Source organism: Arachis ipaensis, chromosome B1 (assembly GCF_059453495.1).
Source record: "Arachis ipaensis isolate K30076 ecotype BB chromosome B1, ASM5945349v1, whole genome shotgun sequence".
Taxonomy (NCBI): Eukaryota; Viridiplantae; Streptophyta; class Magnoliopsida; order Fabales; family Fabaceae; genus Arachis; species Arachis ipaensis.
In genome coordinates, this window is record NC_142436.1 from 52,876,684 (window position 1) to 52,899,849 (window position 23,166).

General features: G+C 34.8%; 1 non-coding gene and 1 pseudogene across 2 annotated transcripts; both read left to right on the top strand.

The window, feature by feature from the left end:
• Nucleotides 1–567: 567 nt before the first annotated feature.
• LOC107606566 (acid beta-fructofuranosidase-like) lies at nt 568–6,671 on the top strand (annotated as a pseudogene). The gene is made up of 6 exons (XR_015902691.1): nt 568–922; nt 1,856–1,864; nt 2,918–3,774; nt 4,149–4,310; nt 5,897–6,135; nt 6,235–6,671. The product of XR_015902691.1 is annotated as an acid beta-fructofuranosidase-like (transcript).
• Nucleotides 6,672–20,072: 13,401 nt separating this feature from the next.
• Nucleotides 20,073–20,180, top strand: LOC148576579 (small nucleolar RNA R71). The gene has a single exon (XR_015904634.1). It is a non-coding gene; the product is annotated as a small nucleolar RNA R71 (small nucleolar RNA).
• The last annotated feature ends 2,986 nt before the right edge of the window (nt 20,181–23,166 follow it).

Consider the following 23,166-nt stretch of genomic DNA (forward strand, 5'->3'; position numbering starts at 1 on the left):
TAATGTATTTTTAAATTTTAATTAGGTTTGGGAATTAAAATTTTTATTTATTTTATAAAAGAAAGAAAAAAAAAATTTTTTCTCTCTCGAATATATTATCTTTGATAAACAAATAACAGTCTTGAAACTATACCAAAAGCTTAACGAAATCACTGGATTCTCGGCCAACCAATTTCAATTATTCATGTGATGTGATTTGGCATTTCTCTCACGTTAACCCACCCCCTTCCATGTAGCAAATTAAATTAGCATCATAATACAAAGTTTTTCATCGTGTTTAGTTCACTAAATACCCATTTTTCTCTCGTTTCCCATAGTGACATGGCCAATCCAACACAAACCTCTCTTTTCTGTTTGGTGCATTCCACAGACCATTCCCGTTAATAGAGCTCTTTCCAATTCCCACACACACACACACACACAAAACAAACAGAGCCCCACGTTTGGCTTCAATTTAACTCCTCTCATATAAAACCACCTGCGGCCCTTCCTTCTAGTTCTCTACTTTCTCCTCCATTCTCGTAAATAAAAAAAATAAAACAAAATTTGGAAAAATAATAAAAGAAGATGGGAGAAGAGAAGGGTTGGTCTGTGAACGTGCCCCTGCTGAACGGGGGGAATGAAGAAGGGTCTCGGCAACCGAGCAGAAGGGTTGTGATTGGGGCAGTGTGCGGGTTCTTGGTGCTGATTTCGTTAGCGGCATTGATTGGATTTCACAATGCATATAGTGGGGAGCCCTTGTATTGTGCGGTTCAAGGAACAACGCATGGACGGCCGGTTCTTTCGCGAGGGGTGTCGGCCGGTGTATCGGAGAAGACCAATAGGCATTTGGGAGCAAAGCCATTCCCTGGCTGGAGCAACACCATGCTCTCGTGGCAGAGGACTGCCTTCCACTTCCAGCCCGATAAGAACTGGATGAACGGTAATGCCTCCTCTTTCTTCTTCTTCTCCTTCCTACTTGTTAATTAATTAATCAATAGATAGAGCATATATATGTTTTTCTTAATGCCCTGATATATGTATACCAAATATCAATCACTAAATTAATTATTTATATAAAATATATATTAAAAATAAATTAAGCGGTTCATATATTCATACATAAATATATAATGATTTGATTTGATGGTTAATTTTTTCTGTTAGCGTAATATTTTTGTTTTCTTAAACAAAAATGTTCAGTCAATTTAAAAAGAAAAATTAAAATGAAGACTTTTTTTTTTCTGTTTATTTGTTTGCTCGGTCTTCTGCGTTCCATGGAGATGGAACAGAGGCAAACCTACGTGCAATTATATATCTTTCATGTTTAAACACAAGCTAAATTCAAATGTTGAGTGATGATAATATCAAACATAATCAACTATAATATTGAATAGGAGGGATTGGTACACGTTTCTTTATATAAAAAAAATATGTTTTTGTTCTTTCAAAATTTGAATTTAGGAATTTTTATTAAAAGAAAAATTATTTATTAAAAATTAAAAGAAAAATTATTTGAATGCAAATTGTATTGTAATGAAATAAGTATTGAGTATACTCACATTTTGTGAAATAGGTAGATACTTATTAGCTATTCATTAAGTCTCCGATCTTTTCATTCCTTATTAATACGAAATCACTCTAAAAATACTAGAAATAATTACCAAATAGACGGCTATTCTAATATATGTTCAGGTGCAATATATTTTATTACTGTATATTACAATGAAAATTATTTCTTATCATTCAAATTCAAATTATAAAGCACTCTTATTCTAGACTTTCTTATCTCAACCTAACATTTTCCGTCCCTTATTTTTGTCTGGCTTCTCTGGTTTGCTCTGATGGTGTGGAAAACGTGCTTGGCTCTCGTCAGATCCTAATGGTAAGAGGATTTTTATCCCATTTTATTGTTTAGAATATATACTTATAATAACTAAAAAAAAAAAGTACGCTTTAAGAAAAATATATTGAAATAATTAATAGCCCTACTTGGCACAATTGAGTTTTAGTTAACAAATTTTCTATTTTTAGTAATGTTATATATGTGTGTTAAACTGATGTTATTAGTCAATAGAATTAGGACTTGTTTGGATGAATTTTTAAGAAAAGATATATTTTTAAGTTATCTTTTTTCAAAGAGTTTAAAAGATATTTTATGTTTGAGTATAATTATATAAAAGTATATTTTTGTTTATTTATTATATGAAAAATATTTTTTTAAAAGAAAAATTTTTTTAAAAAAAAGATGTAAATTGTAACTTATCAAAAAAGATTTTTTTTTATTTTTCTAGTACTTTTATTTTTATTATTAGAAATTTATCAAATATGTTAAAAGTAAAAAAAGATATTTTTCTTTAAAAAATATCTTTTTTTTATCAATTTAATGATACGCAAACAAACACTTAATGCAATTCTTGTTCTCTTTCTTAAATGAATTAACATTTTAATTTATAATTTGAATTATATTTATTAATTTTAGTGACTATTGATAAAAATGAGTTCTCTTTGTCTCTCGTTTACCAGAGTGCTGCTAAAAGTTTTAATTTAATGTCAATGTTTTTTTCTCATTTAAATTGTGTTTTGTTTATGTTTTTATTTTTTAGTTTTATTTTAATATTTTTGTTTTTTATAAAAAAATAAAAACAAAAAAATTATTATTTTTTTATTTCATAAAATTATAAAAATATAAAATGCTAAAAATATATATAAACAAAAAATAAGTAGCACTTTACATTTGAGACCAAGTAATGTTTTCATGGATGAATGATGAATCAGAAAGTTTTTAAATTGATCACATTGTTCGTATTTATTTTTTTATTTCTAGGTAATTTCTTATAATTAACTTATTGATAAAATTTGTATTTTTTTTATTTACCCTTTAAATCATTTTATACGTAAAAAGTTTTAATATTCAAACATCATTATAATATCTCAGGTCCTGTATACTACAAGGAATGGTATCACTTCTTCTACCAGTATAATCCAAACGATGCCGTTTGGGGTGACATAGTTTGGGGCCACGCAGTGTCAAGGGACATGATCCACTGGCTTTACCTTCCAATCGCAATGGTTCCAGACCAATGGTACGATGCAAATGGTGTCTGGACCGGCTCAGCCACCATCTTATCCGATGGCCAACTCGTCATGCTCTACACCGGTTCGACCAACGAGTCGGTTCAAGTACAAAACCTGGCTTATCCGGCTGATCCTTCCGACCCTCTCCTTCTGAATTGGACCAAGTACGACAAAAACCCGGTTCTATCCCCTCCTCCGGGCATTCATTACCGCGACTTCCGCGATCCGACGACGGCCATGCTGACGTCGGAAGGCAAGTGGCGTATCAGCATTGGGTCCAAGATCAACAAAACCGGCATTGCGCTTATCTATGACACTGAGGATTTCAAAAATTTCGAGCTCAAGAATGGGTGGCTCCGGGCCGTGCAGGGAACCGGTATGTGGGAGTGCGTTGACTTTTATCCTGTGTCAAGCATCAATGATGTTGGATTGGATACCTCTGCCTATGGGGATGGTGTTAAGCATGTGGTGAAGGTGAGCTTGGATGATGATAGAAATGATTACTATGCAATTGGTTCTTATGATGAGAAGCTTGCAAGCTTCTTGCCTGATGATGTTAAGAATGATGTTGGTATTGGACTGAGGTATGACTATGGTAATTTCTATGCTTCCAAGACATTCTTTGATCCAAGTAAGCAAAGGAGAATCTTGTGGGGTTGGATTACAGAGTATGATAGCGAGTGTGTTGATAGAACCAAGGGCTGGGCATCACTTCAGGTATTGCGTTTGTAGCCTTCAGTTTCGTCTTATACTTGGTAAAACTTTTATATTTTAAGAATTGTTTGTTAAAGTTGTCTTTCAAAAATTAATTTTAATAATTGTATTACTTATGTTTGATAAAATTAAATTAAAAATAATATTTAATAAGTATAAATAATAATTGTATTTGGTGAAATAATTTTTAATATTTAAAAAAATCATAGAAATATAAATATAAAACAAGCATAAGTATATAATTTTTTTATTCATTAAACAAAAAATGATATGTTTGTTTTTTAAAAGGCTTTACCAAACTAAGCATTGTTTGGTTTCTATTCTTCTATATTATAGTAAAAAATATACCGCTATATTAGTATATTTTAATTGTGCAGGGCATTCCAAGGACAGTGAGACTTGATAGGAAGACAGGGAGCAATTTGATTCAGTGGCCTGTTGAGGAGGTGAATAGTTTAAGATTGAGAAGCAGTGAGTTTAAGGATTTGAAGGCCAAGCCTGGTTCAGTTGTTCCACTACAAGTTGAAACAGCCACACAGGTTAGCGTCCCTGTTGTCATATTGACTAAGAAGGAATTAAAAGAAAAGTATATAACGTGTACGATAAACAATCGAATTGCCTTTAAAAATTTGGCCAATATGCTTTGCACCCCAAAAATTTTGGTAACCCTTATATATATAATGTGATGCACAAATATATCAACAGGGAAAAGATTAGAGATTAATTCTTTTACAATTAATAATCAGTGCTAATATTTTGAGTGCGTCTAAAAATAAGCTTAAATAATTTTGTGCACATTATAGACATCACTTTTTATAAATTATTAAATTTTATCAAATAAAAATAAAAGTATGTCGTAAAAAAATTATTGACAAACTTTAATAAATATAGAATATATTAACAGATAAATAAATAAGTATCTTTGATTTAAAATAACAATTAAGTGTAGCCTTTTGCTTCTAAATAAATAAATATAAAATATATAAATATATAGAAGATATAATCTTTTTTTATTTATTAAAATGACAATTAAGTATAATCTTTTGCTTTTTTTTTTGGTGACACAATCTTTTGCTTTTAAATACATAAAAGAAATATATAAAACGTAAAATATTTAAAATATTTTATATTACTTAACAAATGATTAAATTATTATTTCATTAAAAGTTTAAAAACATATTAAATCAATCACATTATTATAAATGAAAATAATTATGTAAAATAAAAATTAATTAATTTCAAAATTGATAAAATTATTATTTGACTTTATATGCTTTTCATTTATTTAATATATATATATATATATATATATATATATATATATATATATATATATTTCATCACCACCAATCATGACCACCATTAGATTATTGTGGATCTTTACCACGTCTTTCCTTCTCCAAACTCTTCTCTTTTATATAAATAACTAGATGATAAAATTAATTTTTATATTTTTAACATACTAGATCATTTCAATTTCACCTGTTTCTATAAAAGAAAATGGAGAGATTTGAGTTTACTTATAATGTAAATTCCCCGAATTTACAAATTAATTCAATTCGTATTTCTTATTCATTTCAAAACAAAGAACTTAATTTTAAAATCAAATTAAGAATTCTAACTCTTGTATTCCAAACACAACCTAAGAGGTTTTTTCATTCATATGTAACGATATTTCTTTAAAAAAAAAAAAACAATCGTACTCTTGTTGTTATTCATTTTTTTCTAAAAATAAATCATTTAATTTTCTCGTAATATCAAAATAATAACTTATTAGAAGTGATTATATTTAGTATTATAATTTACTTAATAAAATACATAAAACAATACTGATACATTTGGTGAAAGACAAATTGTTCTTAATAATATTAATTTTATAACAAATTAGTCTAAAAATAATTTTCAAGTATCAAATGAATTACAAAAGTATTATTTTATTATTTTATTTAATTTTTTAATATATTTTTTATATTACAACGTATATTTCTAAATATATATTTTTTTATCTACATGTTAAGTAATTATTGTAAAAGATTTATTTGAGTTTGTTAATTTTTGCCTCTTATATTACTATGAGATTCCTGCCTCCGTAGCTTGCCTAAATAAGAGTTGAATAATGTAACAGTTGGATATTGTTGCGGAATTTGAAGTAGACAAGGAAGCACTGGAGACAACATTACCGGAGAGCGATACAGACTACATTTGCGAAAGCAGCGGCGGAGCTTCTCGCCGTGGTGCCTTGGGACCTTTTGGTCTTCTTGTGTTAGCAGATGCTGGACTTTCTGAATTTACTCCTTTGTACTTCTATGTCACCAAAGGCCTCAATGGAAGTCTTCGCACTACTTTCTGCTCTGACCAGTCAAGGTATTGCAAGAAACTACTTGTTTAAATCAACTATCATTTATTAATGTATAAATATGTGGTTAATTTATATTGAAATTTTGTTACGCTGGTTTTTTGTAGGTCTTCTGTAGCAACGAATGTTAACAAGAAGGTGTTAGGTAGCGTTGTGCCAGTTTTTGGAGGTGAAAAGTTGTCTTTAAGAGTACTGGTGGACCATTCTATAGTTGAAAGCTTTGCTCAAGGTGGAAGGACTTGTGTGACATCTCGGGTGTATCCAACAAGAGCAATCTATGGAGCTGCCAAATTATTCGTCTTCAACAATGCAACTGATGCCACTGTCACAGCATCAATCAAAGTTTGGCAGATGAACTCCGCATTTATTCGCCCATACCACCCTGAAACTGACACTTAGAATATCAAAATTATTCTTAACATTTTTTGGTTTTTGGTTAGAGAGGACACAAAAGAAACAAGGCCTTGTAGTGAATTACCCAGAGTTTGTTGCGGGTTCTTCTACCAAGGCTAATACCCCATTTTTGTTGCGATTTTTAGTTTGATCAATGACTGGTAAAGTAGTTGTAATTTGATCATGTCACTGCAATTGTACTTGCAAGAATTCCATTTATTACTGAGAGTATTTGATATCTAGAAGGTGTATTTTCTCAGATTTCCTAGTAACAGATATATGGGTAAACAGTGGGCTGGGCCGATGATTGTAAAGAGTACGTTGGGCGGTTTCTTCATATTTGCATCTATAAAGCCCACGTCATAATTAGCAAAAATCGTACTGGTAGAGGGGCTTTCATGGATTTTATAGATTTACCTCCTTTGGTTTTAAAGCAGATCATAGCTGACGATAGAGAGGGGCTTCGATACCCCCGGTATATTGCTGAAGTTTGTATTGAATCCTAATTTCCTTTGGGAATTTTAGCCCCTTATCTCACAACAAAAAAAGTGGCTCTTTAGAATTGTCCAAAGTGATATTATAGGGTTTACAACAAAACAAAATTTGCAAGACCAGCACCAAAAATTTTATTTAGAACCTTTCTATCTGATTTACGTAGCAATTTCACCATCCAAGTAGCAAGTTCCTTCTCAATATTTCAAATTAATTGTTTCCAGGTGAACAAAAATAAATATGATTCGCCCAACCCACAAATTTGAATTTTACGGATCATTCCAGCTTCACTAGACTATCATGTCATATTCAAAACCGAATCTTTATCAGAGCAGTCCTCAAAGTCCTCAACCTTACACTTTATGAGTTCTGAAAATGAATAAGCCCAAAATTTTTTACTTTTATATATTTGACTCACATGGCTTTATACTTAACACAATAAGGGATAAACTCGCAAAGTTTAATCTCAAATTCGATTATGGTATATTTTTAAAACATTCACAGTTATCTAAAGCATACAGAGTATATAGTAAAAAGACTTTGAATTGAAAAAACTATCCATATAAAGTTTAAAGAGCTTGAAAATGATCTTAAGACAAATATGAAAAAGATTAAAAATAAAAGACAATTCCAGAATTTCAGATATTATTGTAGCTGCATTAGAATCTTAAAAGACAGAATTTGAGACGATATCCTCACCTCATCACTTTAAACTCTTGAAGATGAAGAATCGAAAGAGAAAGGTATAAAAGAACCTAGGAAGACTCAAAACTATGAAGACGTATGTAACGGATTGAAAAGTTGTCTCAAGAAGAGAAGGGTTTATGGACGAGAAAAAGATCACTTGTTTTTTAAATTGGTCTCAAAAATATTTTTTTTAATCATATTTGTCTTTTAAATATTTTAAGTTGGTCATATTAATCTTTCCGTCACTTCTGTTGTTGATGGCGTCAGAATTTGCTGATATACCACGTTAAGTGGCATCACATTGCACACTTAACGGTCCTAATTAGTTGCTAACATGATAGGATTTGAAATTTGATCAAATCAATCTTAAATTGAGAAATTTTAATACCTCAATGTCTCCTTTATATTTGAGATTGATTTAATCTAATTTAAAAAACTTATCAATTTATCGAATTAGTAGTCAATTAGGATTGTTAGGTATGCACTTTGTGGTCAGTATGGTATCACTTAATATACCAGATCGATAACAGAAATGATAAAAGAACTAACGTGACTAACTATAAATTTAATTAAAAAATTATTTTAGAGTCTAATTTAAAAAACAAGTAACCAGAAATGAATTTGACAATTTACTCATTTATGAACTTTATGTTATGAACGTTAAGAAAACTTTAAAAAGGAGTGGCACATGAATTGATTTTTAGGCCAATTTGTTATTGTCTAACTTGGTTGGATTTAATCACAAAAAAATTTAATCATTCAGTATTTTTTTCAATTTTAAATGTGATATAATAATAATAATAATAATAATGATAATAATAATAATAATAATAATAATAATTTAAACTTTTAAATTTTATAACAAGCATAAATAACATATACGACTGTTTTTTGTAAGTAGTTATGGCATGCATATGGGCCAAGAAATGGACATGTATTATATTAAATTATTAATAAACATGTAACATACTTGTAAGTCGTAAGTCGTAACATACTACTATAACTTGATGCAATATAATTACTCTTTTCTTGAAGAAACAAATATTCATGGATTGGCTTGGCTTGACATCGTTGGATGTTGACTCTTGTCAGATTAAATTAGTATTATCACTCTCAACTCCGTACTTTACAATCTGTCTTGCCATATCAACTGCAGTACAAATAATAAATAGCATTTTGTTAAGAATTATAAATTAATAGAGCGTGGGAGGTGCCTTCTTTTGTTTTTTTTTTTTTGTTTTTCACGGTATTCCCAACTTGTCACATCAAGGACTAATTTGTTGTGATACTGAGCTCCATTTAAGAGTTTTTCATTGGCCAATGGGTTACTACATACATAAAACGGAATTCGAACCCTCGACACTTGGTTAAGCGGACTAGTAGACTAACCAATAAACCAACTCAACTTGATTGTAGGAGGTGCCTTCTATTCATGGTATTCGTTCCTCGTCTAGTTTTTTTTTTCAAATAAAATATTCTCGTTTATTTTAAAATTGATAAAGTATGTAATACTTCACAGAAGGCATTAGAAGTTTTATTATTCGATTAGTAACTAAGTATTCTATTTACTAAAACACCTAGAAATATTAAATTTCTTAGTTTAAAATTAAGCTTATTTTGTATACTTTTTCTTTTCAATACAAACAGGCATAAATGGACCATAGAGTGGGGAATAAATAATTCGATTCCACTACTCTACAACACTAGCAAAACAAATTATTAAACCAAACATAGTAATTAAACCATGTTGGCTATGAATATTAATTATGATCAAGATTTGCATATCTAAGACACATAACTTACTTGGCTTGGAAAAGGATCAACCAAAACCATGTTGGCCACGAAAGATGCCATTATTTCAGCCACTCCATTACTTCATAACCAAGTACAGACTACTAGCACTATATTAATATCAACTCCCAAAGCATAATCATGTACATTCAATTCAAATTTACAGCTGGTTTCAATTAAAAATGGTATAATTTTTTATTCATTTTTGGGTGGTCTTTAGAGATTCAATATGTTCCGAAAAGCTTAAAGACCAAAGCACCAGCTACAGTAAATTTGTTCGTTTTGTCCACTTCCATGAATTCTGTGATCTCTCTGCTGCATTCTTCTTCTCGCTAGAGCTTATCGTAATTCTTTAGGTTAACTAGTAGGGATAGAAGACTTTGCTCGGTGAAATGCCAGCTTCAAAAATCATATAGTAGTATACCACCCTAAGAAGAATAAGGTTATTTCGCCAATTAAAATTATCAAACAGTTTTGATTATAGGTAAGAAAAGTGTCACTACAAGAAATAATGGATTTAGCCACGGTTTTAATTGTTAATGAGAGATGAAATGCTCTTGAAAAGGGAGATTCAGGTTTGGTAACGAATTGAGTGTTTGGGTCACTTGATGGGGTAGTGTAAATGATGGCTGAAGTTTGGTTTATGTTGGTGTTAAAAGTGGTGGATTTGAGAAAATGACAAAAATGAATTATGCAAAAAATTTTGGTAAAAAGTGATTTTTAGCCAACTTCGACAGGTCATAATTTGGCAGTTGGAGTTTGGAATTGAGTGAAACTTGTCTTGAATTAAAGCTGGTGATAAGTACTTTAAAACCGTCGAAGAACAGAGAAAAAACAAATTTTGTAGCAAAAGTTATAGAAGTTTAAAAATCGGTGTCGATAACTGAAAATTACAGATTTTGCAGCACACCAGAAAACTTTCTGATGTTTGCGTGCGCACAGGATTGTGCCTGCGCACAAGACAAAATAATGGACTTGTACGTACGCATAGGGTGGTATGTACGCACCACTCTGGGAAGCTTGCTGATCGGTGTGCGCGCACAGAGGTGTGCGTGTGCACACGACCTATTTTCTACAAAATGCTATTCTTTTTACTGTTTAACCTTCTCGACAAGCTTGTAACCCCCGTAACCTCCATATCACATCCGATGACCAATTTTTAAGCTTTGAAAAGAGAATGGGTAAATCTAATGAATTGAATTGATAAATTCCAGGATAAACACTTGGGTAACCGGATGAAAATGTTGTGGGGACGGTGGTTCGTCTCGCCTACGTGAGGACGGTGGTTTTATTCCACTCACGGCCTGAGAATATTCATTCTTGTGATAAATGTGAACCTAAATGATTATGAATTTGAATATGATTTCTAAAATTATAATGGATATATTTGATTGCCATTAGATTCGCGATTGTGATTGAAGCACCTGCACCGGGTAAGGATGGTGGTCTTATCCCGCTTGTCTGTGGTTGCGGTGTGATGTGGGGATGATGGTTTATCCCGCCACGGTGAGGACGGTGGTTTAGTCTCACTCACGAGATAATGACATTAATTTATTGATAGACGAATGGGGTTATAATTGGTTAAGATTATGATTTGGATAAATTTGATGAAGATGATAGAGAGTTTGATTGATATTGATTATCGATTGGCAAGATCATGGATTTTGTCCCGCTTGTGTGGTAAGGTCATGGGTTTTGTCCTACTTGCATCATTGATGATGTGGGGATGGTGGTTCGTCCTGTCCACGGTGAGGACAGTGGCTTTGTCCTCTCCCAAATAGACAAGTTGAGGATGAAGGATTTCCTCTCTTGTTGTGGTGTGAATGTGAGAAAGGTGGAAAGGCACTCTCCTTCGTATATGGAAAGACACTTTTTTTCGTATTGTTCTCCCACATTTCTCTCTAGTTGCAAGGTGGAAAGATACGCTCCTTTGAATGTAGAAAGACACACTCCTTCGTAATTCCTCTAGGAGAAGGTTGAAAAGCACTCTCTTTTATTTATATTCCTCCCAAGGATGCGCAATAGAGAGACAATGTCTGGGTTAAGTACCGGATGTGTCGGGTTCTGGCATTTTTTAACCGACAAGTAAACTCACAGCCAGTAGGACAGGTATGCATCATGTGCATTTGTTTGCTATTATTTGAGTGTGCATATTTGTTTTAGTTTTCCTAACTGTATATTATGTTTAATTGCTAATTATAATACTTATTGTACATGCTCTCTAATTGTGTTTGTTTTACATGATATTACTTAACTGGATATTGAATTGAGAAATATTAAGACTGAGGTTAAAGAAGATGATGTATTGGGAAACAAATGAGGATGGAGGTAGTTGATAGAACTGAGACTTTAGCAAATTTAACCCGGTATGGATTAGTTAAGAACCTAGGCTTGGATTCCTGAGAAGTAGGAGATCAAGATTACCTAGAAGGTTCATATTTCCTTATATAGTCTTTATTGGAACTGTTACCTAACTGGGAACCTTTGGGTAATCACCCATCGTAGATTTGTTATTTTTAGATGCAGGACGCAACGCACCTTGCTGAGAGTATTAGAGTTTCAGGTGGCGAAGCGAAAAATATCACTTTTGAAATTTATCTTATTTTGGCTTTAGAATTCTCTGCACTTTTGACACTTTGTTGTATATTCCTCTTAGAGGCTTTTCTTTGGAGAGACAGATATTCTATTCTATAAATTCTCAAGTGCTGCAATATTCTAGCAGGCCTTTCTTCGTGGGTCGGGACTAGTGACTACTATGTATCCTATTTTGAATTTATGTATATATTTTGCTTCTGTATATGACGTTTACTTGCATTAACGCATTTCGTGTTTGATTAACGACTAACGATGTTTACTTTTCTTCACAGGCTCCTAGTTATATTATTATTATTCTTCAAGTATTATGTATGTATCTCTCTTTCTAAGTGTCGTAATACCTTACCACCTTTGATTTACGACTATAGCGTAAAGCCTTGTGTGGTAGGGTGTTACATATGGTATCAGATCATTTTGTCCTTGTAGAACCTGAGGGATGGACTGGTTATGCTTTTGGGATTCTGAGTTATGTTTATATGCTATTTAGATTGTCTGCTTGATAAATATAGCATAATATTCATGAGCGTACTTTTGGGGATTCGAGGTACTAGACTTGAGATATTGAGACTGATCACCCAAATGACGTCTCATAGACAAAGTCGAGGACGAGGAAAGAAAGGTAATAAGGGAAATGTACCAGGAGATTATTCAACCAATTTGGTGGGTGAAATGATGAACATGGCTACTGCTGCTGCTACCAACCGAGTAGTGGATAGGATGGGACAAGTTGAGAACGTTAATGGAGGTGGTAATGGACATAGTGGTGGAGATAACCACGGAGACGAAAGGCCGATGACTTTGGTTACGCTCTTGAAAGTGAATCCTCCAATCTTCAAGGGCACGACTAACCCACCAAGGCTGACAACTACTTTCAGGCCATGGAGAGAGTACTATAAGCTCAACATGTGCCAAAAAATCAGTATGTGGAGTTTGTCACTTATCAGTTGGAAGGAAAGGCTCAACTTTGGTGGCAAGGAGCACGCCGTTTGTTGCAGTAGGGCGATGCTGTCATTACTTGGGAAGCTTTCAAGACCGAGGTTTACAAGAAGTACTACCCGAATTCAATGAGGGCGGCAAAAGAATTGGGACTCATCCAGCTGAAGCAAGGTTTTATGATGGTATCCGAATATACAAACAAACTTGAGGAGTAGTGCCGATTCTCCAAAGTTTGTCAGGGAGCACCAGAAAGCTACGAGGAGTGGAAGTGCATCCAGTATGAGGGTGGTCTCTGAGATGATATCATGAGTACCGTAGTGCCAATGGAGATTAGAAACTTTGCCAAGTTACTCAACAAGAGTAGAGTGGTGGAGAACTGTACAAGGAAGAGTGTTGTGGTAAGGAATGACCGCTGGGAGTTCTATAAAAGGGATCAAGGCAATAATTTTGTGCCAATGGGCCAAGATTTCAAGCGGAGTGAGAGCTAGCATCCAGACAAGCCGCACAAGACTGGGTTAGGTCTGTGCTACTGGTGCGCAGAAATCGTGACGGTTCCATTCCTTAGTAACGGCGCTGAAAACTTTATACGCACGTTCATAATCTTAATTCTTTGTCACAACTTCGCACAACTGACCAGCAAGTGCACTGGGTCGTCCAAGTAATAAACCTTACGTGAGTAAGGGTCGATCCCACGGAGATTGTCGGCTTGAAGCAAGCTATGGTCACCTTGTAAATCTCAGTCAGGCAGATTCAAATGGTTATGGTGAATTGATAATAAAAAGATAAATAAAACGCAAAATAAAGATAGAGGTACTTATGTAATTCTTTGGTGAGAATTTCAGATAAGCGTATAGAGATGCTTTCGTTCCTCTGAACCTCTGCTTTCCTGCTGTCTTCATCCAATCATTCCTACTCCTTTCCATGGCAAGCTTTATGTAGGGCATCACCGTTGTCAATGGCTACATCCCATCCTCTCTGTGAAAATGGTCCAATGCGCTGTCACTGCATGGCTAATCATCTGTCGATTCTCGATCAAACTGGAATAGGATTTACTATCCTTTTGCGTCTATCACTACGCCCAGCACTCGCGAGTTTGAAGCTCGTCACAGCCATCCCTTCCCAGATCCTACTCGAAATACCACAGACAAAGTTTAGACTTTCTAGATCTCAAGAATGGCCATCCATGGGTTCTAACTTATACCACGAAGATTCTAATATCTCGGACTTGGTCCTCTGTATTAGATATCTAAGAGATATTCATTCTAGCTTGTTTGCATGTAGAACAGAAGTGTTTGTCAGGCACGCGTTCATAAGTGAGAATGATGATGAGCGTCACATAATCATCACATTCATCATGTTCTTGGGTGCGAATAGATATCTTAGAATAGGAATAAGCTTGAATTGAATAAAAAAATAGTAGTACTTTGTATTAATTCATGAGGAACAGCAGAGCTCCACACCTTAATCTATGGTGTGTAGAAACTCTACCATTTGAAAATACATAAGTGATAATGGTCCAGACATGGCCGAATGGCCAGCCCCCATGAAAGTCTAAGATAGCATAAAAATAATCAAAGATCCCTTATAAAGATAGTAAAAAGTCCTATTTATACTAAACTAGTTACTAGGGTTTACAGAAATGAGTAAATGATGCAAAAATCCACTTCCGCGACCTACTTGGTGTGTGCTTGGGCTGAGCATTGAGCTTTACACGTGTAGAGGTCTTTCTTGGAGTTGAACACCAGTTTGTAACCTGTTTCTGGCGTTTAACTCCACTTTGCAACTTGTTTCTGGCGTTTGACTCCAGAATGCAGCATGAAACTGGCGTTCAACGCCAGTTTACGTCATCTATCCTTAATCAAAGTATGAACTATTATATATTGCTGGAAAGCCCTGGATGTCTAATTTCCAACGCAATTGAGAGCGTGCCATTTGGAGTTCTGTAGCTCCAGAAAATCCACTTTGAGTGCAGGGAGGTCAGAATCCAACAGCATCTGCAGTCCTTCTTCAACCTCTAAATCTGATTTTTGCTCAGGTCCCTCAATTTCAGCCAGAAAATACCTGAAATCACAGAAAAACACACAAACTCAGAGTAAAGTCCAGAAATGTGATTTTTATTTAAAAAATAATAAAAATATACTAAAAACTAACTAAATCATACTGAAAACTATGTAAAAACAATGCCAAAAAGCGTATAAATTATCCGCTCATCACAACACCAAACTTAAATTGTTGCTTGTCCCCAAGCAACTAAAAATAAAATAGGATAAAAAGAAGAGAATATACTATAAATTCCAAAATATCAATGAAACTTAGCTCCAATCAGATGAGCGGGACTTGTAGCTTTTTGCCACTTGAATAGTTTTGGCATCTCACTTTATCCATTGAGGTTCAGAATGATTGGCATCTATAGGAACTTAGAATTCAGATAGTGTTATTGATTCTCCTAGTTCAGTATGTTGATTCTTGAACACAGCTACTTTATGAGTCTTGGCCGTGGCCCTAAGCACTTTGTTTTCTAGTATTACCACCGGATACATAAATGCTACAGACACATAACTGGGTGAACCTTTTCAGATTGTGACTCAGCTTTGCTAAAGTTCCCAATTAGAGGTGTCCAGGATTCTTAAGCACACTCTTCTTTTTGCTTTGGACCTTGACTTTAACCGCTTAGTCTCAAGTTTTCACTTGACACCTTCACGCCACAAGCACATGGTTAGGGACAGCTTGGTTTAGCCGCTTAGGCCGGGATTTTATTCCTTTAGGCCCTCCTATCCACTGATGCTCAAAGTCTTGGATCCTTTTTATTACCCTTGCCTTTTGGTTTTAAGGGCTATTGGCTTTTTGCTCTTGTCTTTTGGTTTAAAGAGCTTTTGGCTTTTTCTGCTTGCTTTTTCTTTTTCTTTTTCTCTTTTTTCGCCATTTTTTCTGCAAGCTTTTGTATTCACTACTTTTTCTTGCTTCAAGAATCATTTTTATGATTTTTCAGATTATCAAATAACATGTCTCGTTTTCATCATTCTTTCAAGAGCCAACATATTTAACATTCATAAACAACAACTTCAAAAGACATATGCACTGTTCAAGCATTCATTCAGAAAACAAAAAGTGTTGCCACCACATCAAAATAATTAAACTAGTTTCAAGGATGAATTCGAAACCATGTACTTCTTGTTCTTTTGTAATTAAAACATTTTTCATTCAAGAGAGGTGATGGATTCATATTCATAACTTTAAGGCATAGACACTTAGACACTAATGATCATGTAATAAGACACAAATATAAATAAACATAAAGCTCAAAAATCGAAAAACAGGAAAATAAATAAACAAGGAGATTAAGGAATGAGTCCACCTTAGTGAAGGTGGCGTCTTCCTCTTCTTGAAGAACCAATGGTGCTCTTGAGCTCCTCTATGTCTCTTCCTTGTCTTTCTTGCTCCTCCCTCATAGCTCTTTGATCTTCTCTAATTTCATGGAGGATGATGGAGTGCTCTTGGTGCTCCACCCTTAGTTGTCCCATGTTGGAACTTAATTCTCCTAAGGAAGTGTTAATTTGTTCCCAATAGTTTTGTGGAGGAAAGTGCATCCCTTGAGGCATCTCAGGGATTTTATGGTGAGGAATCTCCTCATGCTCATGTTGAGGTCCATGATCTCTTGTTTGCTCCATCCTTTTCTTAGTGATGGGCTTATCCTCTTCAATGAGGATATCTCCCTCTATGTCAATTCCAGCTGAATTGCAGAGGTGGCATATGAGGTGAGGAAAGGCTAACCTTGCCAAAGTGGAGGACTTGTCAGCCACCTTGTAAAGATCTTGAGGTATAATCTCATGAACTTCTACCTCCTCTCCAATCATGATACTATGGATCATGATGGCCCAGTCTATAGTAACTTCAGACTGGTTACTAGTAGGAATAATTGAGCATTGAATGAACTCTAGCCATCCCCTAGCCACTGGTTTGAGGTCATGCCTTCTTAGTTGAACCGGCTTGCCTCTTGAGTCAATTTTCCATTGAGCTCCTTCCTCACATATGTCTATGAGGACTTGGTCTAACCTTTGATCAAAGTTGACCCTTCTTGTGTAGGGGCGTGCGTTTTCTTCCATCATTGGCAAGTTGAATGCCAGCCTTACATTTTTTGGACTGAAATCTAAGTATTTTCCCCGAACCATAGTAAGCCAATGCTTTGGATTTGGGTTCACACTTTGATCATGGTTCCTTGTGATCCATGCGTTTGCATAGAACTCTTGAACCATTAGGATCCCGACTTGTTGAATGGGGTTGGTGAGAACTTCCCAACCTCTTCTTTGAATCTCAAATCGGATCTCCGGATACTCATTCCTTTTGAGCTTGAAAGGAACCTCAGGGATCACTTTCTTCTTGGCCACAACTTCATAGAAGTGGTCTTGATGGACCTTTGAGATGAATCTCTCCATCTCCCATGACTCAGAGGTGGAAGCAATTGCCTTCCCTTTTCTCTTTCTAGAGGTTTCTCTGGCCTTAGGTGCCATAAATGGTTATGGAAAAACAAAAAGCAATGCTTTTACCACACCAAACTTAAAATGTTTGCTCGTCCCCGAGCAAAAGAAGAAAGAAAGAAGTAGAAGAAGAAGAGAAATGGAGGAGAGGGAGAGAGAGTAGGTTTCGGCCAAGTGGAAGAAGAGAGGGTTGTGTTGTGTGAAATAGAAAAAGGAATTAGGGGTTTATATAGAAGTGGGGAGGGGTTTAGGGTTCAGCCATTTAGGGTTGGGTTTAGGAGGGAAAATATTTTGAATTTGAAGGTAGGTGGGGTTTATGGGGAAGAAAAGATGGATGTGAGTGGTGAGGGGGTGATGGGAAAGAGTGATTGAAGTGATTGGTGAAGGGCATTTGGGGAAGAGAGTTATGAAAAGGTGTGAAGAGGAGAGAATAGGGTTAGGTGGGGATCCTGTGGGGTCCATAGATCCTGAAGTGTCAAGGATTTTTTATCCCTGTACCCTTTAGACGTGTAAAACGCCCTATACATGCAATCCTGGCGTTTAACGCCAGACTGCTGCCTGTTTCTGGCGTTAAACGCCACTTCCATGCTCTGTTTTGGCGTTTAACGCCAGGTAGATGCTTGTTTTTGGCATTAAACGCCAGCTTGGTGCCTGTTTCTGGCGTTAAACGCCAGACAGATGCTTGTTTCTGGCGTTTAAATGCCAGACTGTTCTCCTCCAGGGTGTGCTATTTTTCATTCTATTTTTCACTCTATTTTTGATTTTTCAGTAGTTTTTGTGATTTCACATGATCATCAACCTAAAGAAAACATAAAATAACAATGGAAAATAAATAAATATAATTAGATAACATTGGGTTGCCTCCCAACAAGCGCTTCTTTAATATCAATAGCTTGACAGTGAGCTCTCATGGAGCCTCACAGATGTTCAGAGCAAGGTTGGAACCTCCCAACACCAAACTTAGAGTTTGGTTGTGGCCTTACAACACCAAACTTAGAGTTTGACTGTGGGGGCCTTGGTTGACTCTGCAGTGAGAGAAGCTTTTCATGCTTCCTCTCCATGGTTACAGAAGGAGATCCTTGAGTTTGAAATACAAGGTTGTCCTCATTCAGTTGAAGAACTAACTCTCTTCTGTCCACATCAATCACAGCCCTTGCTGTGGCTAGGAAAGGTCTTCCAAGGATGATGGATTCATCCTCATCCTTCCCAGTATCTAGGATTATGAAATCAGTAGGGATGTAAAGGCCTTCAACCTTTACTAGCACTTCCTCTACTTGTCCATAAGCCCATTTTCTGGAGTTGTCTACCATCTCTAATGAGATTCTGGCAGCTTGCACCTCAAAGATTCCCAGTTTCTCCATTACAGAGAGTGGCATGAGGTTTATCCCTGATCCAAGGTCACACAAAGCCTTCTCAAAGGTCATGGTGCCTATGGTACAAGGTATTAAAAACTTTCCAGGATCCTGTTTCTTCTGAGGCAATCTCAGTTGATCCAGATCACTTAGTTCATTGATGAGCAAGGGAGGTTCATCTTTCCAAGTCTCATTACCAAATAATTTGGCATTCAGCTTCATGATTGCACCAAGGTACTTGGCAATTTGCTCTTTAGTAACATCTTCATTCTCTTCAGAAGAAGAATACTCATCAGAGCTCATGAATGGCATAAAGAGGTTCAATGGAATCTCTATGGTCTCTAGATGAGTCTCAGATTCCTTTGGTTCCTCAGAGGAAAACTCCTTGTTGATCATTGGACGTCCCAGGAGGTCTTCCTCACTGGGATTCACGTCCTCTCCCTCCCTTGTAGGTTCGGCCATTGTGATTAAATCAATGGCTTTGCACTCTCTCTTTGGATTTTCTTTTATATTACTTGGGAGAGTATTAGGAGGAGTTTCAGTGACCCTTTTACTCAGCTGGCCCACTTGTGCCTCCAAATTTCTAATAGAGGACCTCATTTCATTCATGAAACTTAGAGTGGCCTTAGATAGATCAGAGACTATGTTTGCTAAGCTAGATGGATCCTGCTCATAGCTCTCTGTCTTTTGCTGAGTGGATGATGGAAAAGGCTTGCTATTGCTAAACCTGTTTCTTCCACCATTGTTAAAGCCTTGTTGAGGCTTTTGTTGATCCTTCCATGAGAAATTTGGATGATTTCTCCATGAGGGATTATAGGTGTTTCCATAGGGTTCACCCATGTAATTTACCTCTGCTATTGAAGGGTTCTCAGGATCATAAGCTTCTTCTTCAGAAAAGGCCTCTTTAGTACTGTTGGATGATTCCTTCAATCCATTTAGACTCTGAGAAATTATATTGACTTGCTGAGTCAATATTTTATTTTGAGCCAATATGGCATTTAGAGTATCAATTTCAAGAACTCCCTTCCTCATAGGCGTCCCATTATTCATAGGATTCCTTTCAGAAGTGTACATGAACTGGTTATTTGCAACCATGTCAATGAGTTCTTGAGCTTCTGCAGGCGTTTTCTTTAGGTGAATGGATCCACCTGCAGAATGGTCCAGTAACATCTTTGATCGCTCAGATAGACCATCATAGAATATATCTAGGATGGTCCATTCTGAAAGCATGTCAGAAAGACACTTTTTAGTCAGTTCCTTGTATCTCTCCCAAGCTTCATAGAGGGATTCACCTTCATTCTGTTTGAAGGTATGAACATCCACTCTAAGCTTACTAAGCTTTTGAGGAGGAAAGAACTTGGTTAAGAAAGCCGTGACCAGCTTATCCCAAGAGTTCAGGCTATCTTTAGGTTGAGAGTCCAACCATACTCTAGCTCTGTCTCTTACAGCAAACGGGAAAAGCATAAGCCTGTAGACCTCGGGATCAACTCCATTGGTCTTAACAGTATCACAGATCTGCAAGAATTCAGTTAAGAATTGAAAAGGATCTTTGGATGGAAGTCCATGAAACTTGCAGTTCTGTTGCATCAGAGAAACTAATTGAGGTTTAAGCTCAAAATTGTTTGCTCCAATGGCAGGGATTGAGATGCTTCTTCCATGTAAATTGGAATTTGGTGCAGTAAAGTCACCAAGCATCTTCCTTGCATTGTTATTATTTTCGGCCATGTTTTCTTCTTTTTCGAAAATTTCTGTTAGATTTTCTCCAGAGAGTTGTGCTTTGGCTTCCCTTAGCTTCCTCTTCAGAGTCCTTTCAGGTTCAGGATCAGCTTCAACAAGAATGTTCTTATCCTTGTTCCTGCTCATATGAAAAAGAAGAAAACAGAAAAGAAAATATGGAATCCTCTATGTCACAGTATAGAGATTCCTGTATGTGAGTATAAGAATAGAAGAATAGAAGAAGAGAAATTCGAACACCAAGAGGAAGAGAGGGTTCGAATTTTGAGATGAAGAGAAGTGTTAGTAAATAAATAAATAATTAGAAGGAGATGAGAGAGAGGAAATTTTGAAAATTAATTAAATTAAAAATAAAATTTAAAGTTAAATTTTGAAAATTAAAATTAAAATCAAATTAAATTAAAAATTAAAACAATTAGTTAATAAAAAAAAGAAATTTGAAAAAGGGGGAAGGGATTTTCGAAAATTAGAGAGAGAGAATTAGTTAGGTAGTTTTGAAAAAGATATGATTGAAATAAAAAGATAGGATTGATAAACAAAATTTGAAAATCAATTTTAAAAAGGTAAGAAGTTAGAAAGGAAGTTAGAAAAGATTTTGAAATTGATTTTGAAAAAGATGTGATTGAAACTTAATTTGAAAAAGATTTGAAAAAAAATTTAAAAAGATTTGATTTTGAAAATTAAAGTTGATTACTTGACTAACAAGAAACTAAAAAGATATGATTCTAGAGTTTAAAGATTGAACCTTTCTTACTAGGCAAGTGACAAACTTAATATTTTTTTGAATCAATCACATTAATTGTTAGTAAAGATTTGAAATTATGAAACAAAATAAGGAAAAAAAATTTTAAAATCATTTTGGAATTTTCGAAAATTATGAAAGAAAAATGAAAAAGATTTGATTTTTGAAAAAGATAAGATTTTTAAATTGAAAATTTGATTTGACTCATAAGAAATAACTAAATTTTAAAATTTTTTGACTAAATCAAATCAAATTTTTGAAAATTATGAGTGAAATAAGAGAAAGATATTTTTTTGATTTTTGAATTTTCAATGAAGAAAGAGAAAAACAACCCAAAGACTCAATGCATGAAAATTTTGGATCAAAACATGTGATGCATGCAAGAACACTATGAATGTCAAGATGAACACCAAGAACACTTTGAATGTCAAGATGAACACCAAGAACTTATTTTTGAAAAATTTTCAAGAAAAGAAAACATGCAAGACACCAAACTTAAAAATTTTTATTCTTTAGACATTAACAAATTGAAAATGCATATGAAAAACAAGAAAAGACACAAAACAAGAAAATATGAAGATCAAAGAAGAAGATTGGCCAAGAACAACTTGAAGATCATGAAGAATGCAATGCATGAAATTTTCGAAAATAATTTTTAGAAAATTAAAAAGATGCAATTGACACCAAACTTAAAACTTGACTCTAGACTCAAACAAGAAACACAAAATATTTTTGGTTTTATTATTTTATTAAACTTTTTTTTATTTTTTTTCAAAATTTAATTGGGAAAAACGAAAAGAGAAGAAATTTTTTTTTGTATTTTTCGAAAATAAGAAATAAAAAGCTTAAAATTAAAATAAAATTACCTAATCTGAGCAACAAGATGAACCGTCAGTTGTCCAAACTCGAACAATCTCTGGCAATGGCGCCAAAAACTTGGTGCGCAGAAATCGTGACGGTTCCATTCCTTGGTAACGGCACTGAAAACTTTATACGCACATTCATAATCTTAATTCTTTGTCACAACTTCGCACAACTGACCAGCAAGTGCACTGGGTCGTCCAAGTAATAAACCTTACGTGAGTAAGGGTCGATCCCACGGAGATTGTCGGCTTGAAGCAAGCTATGGTCACCTTGTAAATCTCAGTCAAGCGGATTCAAATGGTTATGGTGAATTGATAATAAAAAGATAAATAAAACGCAAAATAAAGATAGAGGTACTTATGTAATTCTTTGGTGAGAATTTCAGATAAGCGTATAGAGATGCTTTCGTTCCTCTGAACCTCTATTTTCCTGCTGTTTTCATCCAATCATTCCTACTCCTTTCCATGGCAAGCTTTATGTAGGGCATCACCGTTGTCAATGGCTACATCCCATCCTCTCTGTGAAAATGGTCCAATGCGCTGTCACTGCATGGCTAATCATCTGTCGGTTCTCGATCATACTGGAATAGGATTTACTATCCTTTTGTGTCTGTCACTACGCCCAGCACTCGCGAGTTTGAAGCTCGTCACAGCCATCCCTTCCTAGATCCTACTCGGAATACCACAGACAAGGTTTAGACTTTCCGGATCTCAAGAATGGCCATCCATGGGTTCTAACTTATACCACGAAGATTCTAATATCTCGGACTCGGTCCTCTGTATTAGATATCTAAGAGATATTCATTCTAGCTTGTTTGCATGTAGAACGGAAGTGTTTGTCAGGCACGCGTTCATAAGTGAGAATGATGATGAGCGTCACATAATCATCACATTCATCATGTTCTTGGTTGCGAATGGATATCTTAGAATAGGAATAAGCTTGAATTGAATAGAAAAATAGTAGTACTTTGTATTAATT